At 48.2% G+C, this 11,040-nt stretch overlaps 1 protein-coding gene across 2 annotated transcripts in view; it reads left to right on the forward strand.

Moving 5' to 3' along the window:
* The window catches only part of Wdr25 (WD repeat domain 25), a 134,161-nt gene that overhangs the window by 5,637 nt on the left and 117,484 nt on the right, over positions 1-11,040 (forward strand). The window lies entirely within an intron of this gene.

An 11,040-nucleotide genomic window follows, 5' to 3' on the forward strand; every position in this document is an offset into this window, starting at 1 on the left:
AGAGAGAGAGAGAGAGAGAGAGAGAGAGAGAGAGAGAGAGAGAGAGAGAGAGGAGAGAGAGAGGTAGAAGAGATAGATGTTCTATTGCCTGTGAGGTCAGAGAAATTAGATATCTGTTTTCAGGGGGATACAGTTTTTTGTTTGTTTGTTTGTTTGTTTTTTGATAGGCTCTCATTGTGTGGCTAGCCCTGACTGGCCTGGAACTCACTATGTAGACCAGACTGGGCTCAAAGGTAAAGAGATCTGCCTGCCTCTTTCTAAGTGCTGGGATGAAAGACATGTGCCACCATGCAATAAATTTAACTGTAGCTTGTAACTGCAACTTATAGCCAGCAGAATAAATAAGCCTGAGATGTATGGAACAAATAAGCTATAGGGGCCGTAGTAAAATCACATCTCTCCCAGTGCTCCCGGCACTGAATACTGTCTTTCTTAATCTTTTGCTAATAAGCTGTGATGTCTCTTCTTGCTTCTCCTTGGAAGAGTATGGCTTCCAACAGCTTGTACAGGGTGGCTGGCCTCTGGCCTAAGTGGGTCTCCCTCTGAGTCTGATGTCTTGTCTTTGAAAGGGACACTTATATTTGTTTCACATGATCACTTGAGAAATGTGTTTTCAAAAGCATGTAGTGTAGGCTGGAGAGGTGGTTCATTTAGTAAAGTGCTTGTGATCACAAGCACTTGATTCTCAGAATACACATAAAAGAGGCGGGTGGGTAAGCAGGGCCTGGTGGTGCCTACCTTTACCCAGAACTCAGGAGGCAGAGGCAAGGGGATCTCTGTGAACTTGAGGCCAGCCTGGTCTACAAAGCAAGTCCAGAACAGCCAGAGCTTGTTACACAGAGAAACCCTGTCTCAACCCCTCCTCACAAAAAGACAGGTGCCTACCTGTAAACCTAGTTTAGGTAGGTGGAAAGAGGTGGGTCCTTTGGGTTCTCTGGCCAGCCAGCTTAGCTTATGTGGTGAAATACAGGCTGGTGAGTGACTCAGTCTTAAAAACCAAGGCTGGTGCCTGTCCTAGTTAGGGTTACTATTGCTTTGATGAAATACCAGAAGCAGGCTAGGGAGGAAAGGGTTATTTGGCTTGCACTTCTACACAGTAGTCCATCATCAAAGGAAGATAGGGCAGGAACCTGGAGGCAGCAGATGATGCAGACTATGGACTGGGCCCTCCACCATCAATCACTAGTTAAGAAAATGCCTCCAGTGTTACCTACAGCTTGACCTTATGGAGGCATTTTCTCTGTTGAGGTCCCCTCCTTTCAAATGACTCTAGCTTGTGTCAAGTTGACATAAAACAATCTAGCACAATGCCTGAAGAACAGCAGTTAGGAGCTGGAGTGATGGCTCAGCAGATCCGGGGCTAAAAGCACTGAGGCAGGAGGATCTCTGTGAGCTTGAGGCCAGCCTTGTCTACAAAGCAAGTCCAGAACAGGACTAAAAGGTTCAATTCCCAGCAGACACATGACAGATCACAGCTGTCTTTAGCTCCAGTTCTAGTAGATCTGACACCTCCAGACAGACAAACAATATATGCAAGCAAAACATCAATGCATGTGAAATAGAAATTGTAAAACAGAAATAAATAAAATTAAAAAACAAAAAAGAAAACCAGCCACAGCTGCCCTCTGACAACTATGTTTTGAGCCCCAGCTTACCAGCACCAGGAGGCCTTTTCTCAGGGGGAGAGGGGAGGCCGGAACGCACAGAAGTGAGGTAGGTCTGTGGGCGTAGGCAGATAATTTACAGACCATGCAGAGACTCCTATTTGGCTCTAGGAAGGCTGATGTGTTCTCTTCAATTCTTTGAGCCAGGCTTTGGTGCTCCTGTGGTGTTGGGCTGTGTAGTCTATGTGAGGGACATTCAGTGGTCTGGGGTGGCTCATGGCAATCCTGGACTGACCCAGAGTCCTGAGAGCCTGATGCCCAGAGGCCTGTCTGAGGGTTTCAGTTGGGCCCAGGCCCCTAGCGGTGCCTGGCTGGCTCTGGAGTACACAGGACACTCTGTCTTTGAGCTCACCTGATTGCTGGAGTTATTTCCTCTTCTGTTCTGTCTTCTCTAGGTTCCTTCCCCTTTGCTTCTTGCTTGGCCAGTTTCTACTGAACAGTCAAGCCCCAGCTCAGAACAGGACCAATGAAGAGTGTTTATCTATTCTGTGGTCTTAGGTTGGGCAGTGTGCCAGGAGCAAGAGCTATATCGAGCCAGATGGGTCATGTCTTTCCTGTTGGGACCCTCAACAAGCTGTGTTCATACTTAGCCTTCCCTTTTCCCACAGTTCCCTGTGCACTGGCCAATGTTTGAATGTAGAGGCCTTCTAGGTGAGCCTGGATGTTGCCTGGGCTCCTTCTCCAGTCCCTCAGGACTAATGGTGGGGCAATGCTCACAGGGTGGAGGGGTTTGCTTTACAGTAGGCCGCTCTCTTGGTGCGTAATGCCCTTGGCAAGGAAGGCCTGAGGGTTCTCTAATAGCATGAATACCTACATGATCTGTGTCTACAGTATCAAGTGAGCTCCTGGCTCCTGGTGGGAACTTAGCTGTAGTTCTAGAGTAGGTACTAGAGAGGGGAGGCAGCCTGGCAGATGTGGGGAACAATTGAGCAAGAAGGTGGGAGAGGTTGCCGTGGCTACCATGTCTTTAACTTACACTGTTGCCTCATGGAGAGGTCAGGTGTCTCCTCATGAGTGTCTACCTGCCAACTCCCTGTGCACTGATGGGAAGAGGTAGGCCTGAGCCCAGTGGAGTTGGTCTTTACCTGAAGGCCTCATTGGCAGAACTGAACAGCTTGCCTACCCTGGGTCATTACTGACAAGAGGCTTCAGTTTCCTGAAGAGATACTATGAGTTTCCTTCTGCTGTTTGTTTTTGCTGGGGGCTTGCGTTCAGGACCTTGTGCATAAAGGTGAACACTCTACCACTGAGCTATTCCTAACCCCATGATGATATTGTATGTGTGTGTGAGTAAATGTGCGTGTGTGAGAGTACATGTGTGAGTACATGTGTACACATGTGTGTACATGTGTGTACACGTGCATGTGCATGTGTGAGAGTACATGTGTGAGTACATGTGAGTACATGTGTACTTGAGTACATGTGTGTGAGTACATGTGCATACATGTGTACATGTGTGTATACATGTGCATGTGCATGTGTGTGAGAGTACATGTGTGTGAGTATATGTGTGTGAGTACATGTGTGTACATGTGTGTGTGTGAGTGTGTATGTGTGTGTATGTGTGTGTGTGTGTGTGTGTGTGTATGTGTGTGTGTATGTGTGTAGGTGGAGGACAGAGGGTAGCTTTGGCCATTGTTCCTCAGTTGTTCTTTTTAAGATAGACTAGGTTGGCCAGCTGGCATGTCCCAGGGATCTGCCTGTCTGTTTCCCCAAAGCTGGGACCCCAGGATTCTATAACTGTGCCTAGCCTTTTCACGTGAGTACTGGGAGCTGAGTTCCTGTCCTTCCACTTGTAAAGCAAGCGCTTTTCCACTTGATCATGATGACTTTATTTTTAAAAATTGTTTACTTTTTGTATGTGTGTTTGGGGGGGCACATGTGTGCTATGGTACATGTGTGGAGGTCAGAGGACAACTTTGGGGGGCAGTTCTTCTTCTACTATGTCACTGTTGGGGATTGGACTCAGTGGCAAGTGCCTTTACTTGATAAACCATTTTGCTTGCCCCAAAGATTTTTTTTTTAGGACAGTATTTCACTAGGTAGCCCTGGCTGCCTTGTTATTCATTACATAGACAAAGCTAGCCACGACCTCATAACGACCTGCCTCTCTCTTCCTTCAGAATGCTAAGAGAAAGGCAAGTGCCACCGTGCTCCATGTTGTTTTTTAAGAGAGAGTGAGTTGGCACCTTGGCTCTGGGTGTGGTGAAGAAAAGTGTGCCAGGACTGGTGTGACACTTCACGGCCAGAAGAGGTCGCAGTTGGGCTGCCTGGGATGACAAGAAGCCTGAGTTTCGGGCTGTGTGTGGGATGCTGATGTGTGGCCTGTCCCAGGAGGCGTGTGGGCCAGAGGCGGTGATGCTAGTGTGAGACTCTTTGGCTGCCAGGAAGCTTGAGGGAGTGCCCTACCCCCCTGTCTAGTTCCCCAGTACATCCAAGGGATGGCCTTGGGCAAAGACACTTGCTGTAGTTTGGTTGTTGTCAGTACTGACCATGCATGCTAGCATCAGAGTCTCCTGAGCTTTATGAAAATTCAGGCTTCTATAAGCCTGGGGTGACTATTAAGCTGGAACCCGAGCAGAAGCTTTAATAAGATATCTCAGTTTTAGTGATTAGGGTTGTTTGGAAAATCATTTTGTGTAAGTGTGACTCTGAGTAAGTTCGAAATGCAGAATGGATAATAGGAACCAATAAGCTGTGGTGGGAAGATGGGTTAGGGCATAGAGGGCTCAGGTGGGCACCTGAGGATGGAAGTCCTACCCTGGGCCTGCAGGTTGCTATGTGGCCTGCTGAGTGGCAGCTGCTTTTCTCTCCCTGATATCAGAGATGCCTGTGGTTATAAACTAAGCCCCAGTGTTCCTGTGAGGTGGAGGTATTATGTGTGTGCTTGGTCTTCCTGGCCTGGTGCTGGCACTCAGGTTGTAAACACCTGGGTAGGACTTGGCATGTGCTCCTGTTACTCAGGGTGCTGGGGCTTTGCTCCCTGCCCTGCCTGGTGGTGGCTCACTGTATCTGAGCTGTTCAACAGGCGGTAAGCTTTGTGAATGCAGAAGTCACACCAGACTAATTTTTATATTCTCTGTAGCATCTGCCATGAGATTTGGTTCATGTTAAGTGATCAATGAAGATTTAAAGACATTTTTTGGATTTCACTGCATTGATTTAGGAGGATTTGTGTGTGCACGTGCAAAAATCCTGCTTACCTCTAGGGGGCACAGTAAGACTTACTATCTTTTGCCCATCCAAGCTTCTAGAATGTGGTAGAATCCGTGACTCACCGTAACATTTACTGAGATGATTTTTCTCTGATCCGGAGCAAACCAGCTCCGTCCATCTGACTGATGTGAGGAGTGCCGGTCTTTCGTCGCCTTAAAGCTCAGCTTTGGAGGCACACATTTCAACTAGGACCATTACGGTGGAAAGATATGTATTTTAATATGCTCTAAATGTTCTGTGAGCTGTAAAATGTGCTTATATTAGTTTTGAAAAATTTACAGCCAAAGCAATTAAGTAAAATAAAACAATGAGTCACAGGCCCCACAGCGCTGCTCTGCTGTCACAGGCGGTGATCCTTCCGCCCGCCTCTGTGAGCTCGAGGCTTTCCTGGCTGTAATCCCAGCACAGACACCTTTATGCTCTCCTTTCATTTCTCCGTGAACTCGCTGGGCTCTGCATGTTTGAACACCCACTGCACGTAAAGGTAGAATTCAGCCTTTGATGCCTTTTCTGAGGGAAAAAGGCAAACACAGACAGCCTTGCCTAGCTGTGCATGCAGAGGCTGGGCCAGGCCCCCCAGGGGACTCCCTGCTACATCAGCATGCTTCCTGCTGTGGGGATGAGTTCTTACTTAGGCAGGTCTGTACATAAAGCTTGTGAGCTGCGTGTTGTTAATTTGCTTTATTCTAGATTTTTCTTCAATAACAAATAGCAAGCTTCTGTAACATGTTTTTAAAAAGCCAAGCTGACGCTTACTGGGGAAACTTGGCTGACTCAGATAAATGAGATATGAAGGAGAAAAGAGACATCACTGCTGGTACTGCCCTGGTCATGGGGCATCACTAGGCCGCCCTGGCCTGGCTGCTGCATCTCACATGTTGACACAGGCCAGCTGATCATTGCTATCTTGCCCTCCACCAGATTGTCTTTTGTATTGTTTGTGAGGCTGGGTGTATAGCTCAGAGGTGGAATGTCTGCCCTGCAGGTAGAGGGCCTGGGGTTCCATCCCCACTCCCCCAAACAAAGTCCCCACTGAAAAACTGTCCGCAAACAGTTTTCTGACTGTCTCTTTCCTCACACTTGCCCTTGTCTCTTCTGTGCTGTTTCCTGTAGCTTCTGGAGTTTTAAAGCAAGTAGTCCTGCAGTGATCACACTGTGCATAAATGCCATCTTTTCTGCTGCTTAATGTAGTGAAGATGGGCTTTGCACTGTTGGGCTTCAGCAGAAGGCCTGTGTGGGAAATGGAACCTTAAACTGGCTGGCCTTTGGTGCATGTCTCTACTGCTGCTCAGTACTGCTGTGACTTTGCATAAGATTACTTGGTCTCTCTGATCCCCAGGTATCACTGGTAAAGGAGAGAGAATGCCCATCAATGAGGACTGTTGCCATAGATATGGGAAGAAATGATCTAGTCCAGTCCCTGGCATAAGGGAGAATTTCCCTCCTTGTACCCATATTGATTGGTTAAAACACAAATGTGCACAAAACACCTCAGTTAGAGTCTTCTGACTTAATGTGGTTCTGCTTTTGTGAATCTCTTCATAGTTTGTTTTTGTACATATGGATTTGTAAAGAGTTTCATCCTCAATGTTCCTGAGATAAATACTTTTAAAATGCATGGCGTTTCTGAGATCAATGCTACTGAGCTGCCTTGGCCGTCCTTTGGCATGCTTTGTACATCCACCAGGTCCTGCTGAGGCCACCCAGTTGCCAGGTGCTCACACTGGCCACTGGATGGTGGACAGTTGCTTGAGTCCAAAGTGAAGCCTCAGCAGCCCTGGGGAAGCAACCTCGTGCTTAGGATACCCAGGAGGGAGCCATGCTGCCTCCCTCAGGCAAGCTGCCTTCAGAGGTAGCTGAAGGCTCTGTGATGGAGGCAGGTGACCCCAGCTGGTGCTTTCTCGTGCTGTTCACTAGCTCTGTGGTGACCAGGAGCACAGGAGGGAGCAGGGAGTCAGCAGCTGCACCGGGTCCACCACATGTGCTAGTCACAGCTTTTTAACACACTTTACCACAGAGCTGTAACTTGTTCCCAGTCATGCAGCAGGCAACATTGGGCTGGGGGAGGGCAATAGGCTACAGAGACTGAGCAAAGCCGGCAAGCTGTTCCTCCTCCACCTCTGGGAATGCCCAGTTGACAAGCAGCCCTTTCTCCCAGATGGGCCCAGGCTCTCTCCAGCCTCACTACTTGGGCTCTGTTAAGGGGCAGGGGAGCAGAGATGATTTCCATGGTGGCCTGGGTTTGCATTGTTATATATTACAGGGTCTCGCTGATTTATCATTGTTAGTGGATCTGATTATATTAGGGTATCTTGGATGTGCTTTGTAAAAAGTGATATATTTCACATTCAAAGACAAGGAATTTATGGTTCCAAGTGCCATAGCGAGGGTTTAGTTCAGTTTTGAAAGAATTACTCTTGATGGATTTTTACGAAATGAGGTTGAGAAGTGATTTGGTGCGTGGAGGAAGGAGCTAGGGAGCATTATGCAGATGATTGGCAATTTATTCCGAGCACGAGGCAGATCTGTTGGAAATGAGAGGCACAGCTGGGTAGGAGGGGCGGGTTGTGGTGGTGGGCGTCTGGTATTTGGGGAGCGAATGATTAACAGTGAGTGCATGGAGGGTAATTAGGTGAAGGCGAGGAGAGAATTTGTTGTGTGTGCTAACATGCACACACACACACACACACACACACACACACACACACACACACACGGGCACATGGAGAGATCATCTGGTCCTTCTTCAGGTGGTGGAGACCAAGGAAGAGAAGGCAGTTGCCCTGGGGCGTGCACACAGTTCTGGACTCTGTCTGCTTCTGTCTTCCCTCTCACCTTCCTGGGAAGGTGGAGAGTCCCCTGTGCTGTCCTGCGGTGGCTGCAGAGCCTCTGGGAAGAGTTGTCAGCTTCTGGGCTGGAACTTTGTTTTCGTGGGAGGTGAAGTGCTTCTGACACCCTCTTCCCTCTAGTGAAAACCGAGATGAGTTTGAGGCCAACACTGGAGCTGCTTCTGGTTCCCTTTACTTCACGAGCCTGAGGCTCTCAGAACCAACATGAACGGACTGAAAGCAGTGCAGTGGCTAGCCCTGTGTGCTTTCTGCTTTCTGGGAGCCTTTGTGGTTGAACTTGACCAGTTTTGTGCACCCAGGGCAGCTCATGTGCAAGCGGTGCCAGGCATGAAGGTGCTGGCCCTCTCCTCGGGGAGCGCGTCTCAGCCAATTTCATTCTGTGTCATTAAGGGGAGAATAGAGCAATTTGGAAAAATGCTTTTAATGTAATTGAAAAATGCAGATTGCAAAATTGGCACACTTAGGAGTTGAGACAGTCTAGTGAATTATTTTTTGTTGCTTTTAAAACTTGGACACAGAAGACTCTTAAAGGAGCCTGTCTAGTGCCTGGTGATAGCGAGGCTCTTGGTGTCTTAGAAAAGGGGTGGTTCTATATTTCATTTTGCTTCATTGTAAAAGTGGTCAGATTTTGAGAAGAAAATTGGAGAAATGAAAAGCCTTGGTGCTTCCACTGGTGTAACAGCCGGAACACATCCTGACCCTTGCTCTCTTCTGGGCTCTCTCTTTTTTTGAGTGGACTGTCAGGCTGTAGTCACACCATTGGGACTTCTGTAACCCACACTACAAAACAGACTACACAGCCTTTCAGAGCTAGGTGTGCTGGTATTTGCCTATAATTCCAGCATTTGGGTGCCTGGGGCAGGAAAGAAGTTTGAGGCTAGTCTAGGTTACATAATCAAGCTCTGTTTCAGACGAAGCATGTACACCACACACACACACACACACACACACACACACACACTCACCCACAAATTTCCCAGGAAGAGAAGAGAAGAGGAGAGGACTGGAGAGGAGGGGAGGGGAGGGGTGGGGAGGGGAGAGAGAAGAGATGGTGGGCTCCATCTCTCTTGACTCTGTCTCCAGCTGTTGCTGTTTGTTCGTTCTTGAGGCAGTGCCTTACTGTAGCCTAGACTGGTCTGGAATTCATTCAGTGGCCCAGCTTGGCTTGAGCTTACGGCACCCTTCTTGTCATAGCTCCTGAGTGCTGGGATTATAGACAAGTGCCACCATGCAAAGCTGCCATATCCTTTTGCCCTGATGACCCGCAGGCCCAGGTGTCTAATGTAGCCTTCCGATGTGAGCTAAGAGCCTCAGGTGTGGTAGCAGGGTAGGAACACCCTGCTGTTAGCCAGGATCCTCACCCTCCTTCCATCAAGCTTCCTGAAGTGTGAGGTGGAGGGACTTGTCTACAGTGAGCTTGCCTGAGGGTTGTGAGGTGGCAGGCAGAGTTCCTGACTTGTGTGTGTGTGTGTGTGTGTGTGTGTTCCTTTCAGCCTGTCCTGGGTGGGTCTCCACTCTCTGCAGCCTCGTGTCATCTGTGATGCAGAGGAGGGGTCTTGGCTTGCTGTGCTTGCTCCTGACCCTCCCTCTTGCCCTGCAGTTCTGCTTCTTCACTCCTGTCAGTAGCACATCTCTTCTGGGTATCCGGACGTACAGCATTCATTTCTGTTGCTCCACAGGGTTAGCTTGTGGCTCACACCAATGTCTGTGTGCACAGTGACTATGTTTCCCTGTCCTCCACAGGGGCAGAATTATTACTCCCCCCCCCCCAACATCTGCTAATTTAATGGCATCTTGTTTGAGGGCCAGATGAGTTCATTTATGGACAGTGCGGTTAGACTCAGGCTTGGCACCTTGTGAATGTTAAGTAAGTGGTTTGTCATTGGGGTTACTGTCCATTAATCTCCCATGGTCTTAGTGTTCCCCACCTCTAGGCAATTTACATGCTAACAGTATTGACCCTCATCATATCCCGCCTCCTCTCCTTCCCCCAGGTGCTGTTTGAGTTCTGGTATTTCATTATCAATTTTTTTTTTTTTAAAGCAGAGAAAACCTAGCATCTTTTGTAGTCAAGTCTGCGGACGGGCTTCTCCCTTTGTAAGTGTCCAGCTGCTATAGGCAGTGGCATGTCCACTCATACCCTGATAGCTGATATATAGTCACCTATATTTGACCTTCATCTAGCAGTGATTAGCTTGAGCCAGTTTCAATTCTCGTCACTGGGTCCCAGGCAGGCCACATGGCACTGTGATGAATGTGTGCTGGGTGCCAGGGATCGATCAGCATATTAAGGAGCAGAGCTGCCACCCCCACTAGCCCTGCCTCGTGATGCTTCCCCACACCAGCACTGGCTACTAGTGATTTAAAGTGACCTTCCCACCCAGCTTCATTCTTCAGGGCGCAGGTACATTGGGGCTTTCCAAATCCTGCCTCAAAAAAGAAATGTGCTCTGACCCTAAAAGAAATGCACACTGCTGTAGAGGGACCATAAGGGTGAAAGGAGTGAAAAGGCCACAGCTGTCGGCTTGTGGGTGGGTTTCTATCTAGTCTTAGAAATAATCCAATGAGGCTGCACTTCAGCTATGCACCCACCCAGCACCCTGTAGCTGCAGCCTGAGATGCTGTACTCTATTGCAATGACCTGAAAACCCCAGGGGTCCTTGAGACCCTTCCACCAGGTCAAAACTATTTTCATAATCACACCTAGAAGTTATTTGCCTTTTCTACTTTCCTTCTCTCAGGAGTGTAAAGGACTTTTCCAGGGGCTACACGACAGGCACCATTGCCACAGATTAAATACCGCAGCAGATATGAAACCCCAGCTGTCTTGTATTAAATCAGGCAGCAGTGTAACCCACAAAAATGTAAACAATGCCTTCCCACTAATTTCTTTCTGCTATGAAGAATCTAGCTATTTTTATAAGAAACATGTTATTTATATTAATGCGTGGTGGGTTTATTTTTGCTAATTCTACACAAGTTCATAACTATTTTCAAATGTCTTTGGTTTTCATTGCCGATGTGCTGTCGCTGTCATGCACATAATCGGCTGCTCTTTGGGCCCTTACTCATTCTAGGCCGAGTGGGAGAGACCAAAAGGTTTAACGAGTGTGGTCTTAAGTAACTTGCAATCTCATTTGGGGGACCTAAATGACTTAGTAGGAATGGCTTCCCATCCCAGCTCTGGGGCAGGTGACTAGGTTCTGCTGTAGCTGGGCCCCTTCTTCTCCTTCTCCTTCTCCTTCTCCTTCTCCTTCTCCTTCTCCTTCTCCTTCTCCTTCTCCTTCTCCTTCTCCTTCTCCTTCTCCTTC

Source organism: Mus pahari, chromosome 7 (assembly GCF_900095145.1).
Source record: "Mus pahari chromosome 7, PAHARI_EIJ_v1.1, whole genome shotgun sequence".
Lineage (NCBI taxonomy): Eukaryota > Metazoa > Chordata > Mammalia > Rodentia > Muridae > Mus > Mus pahari.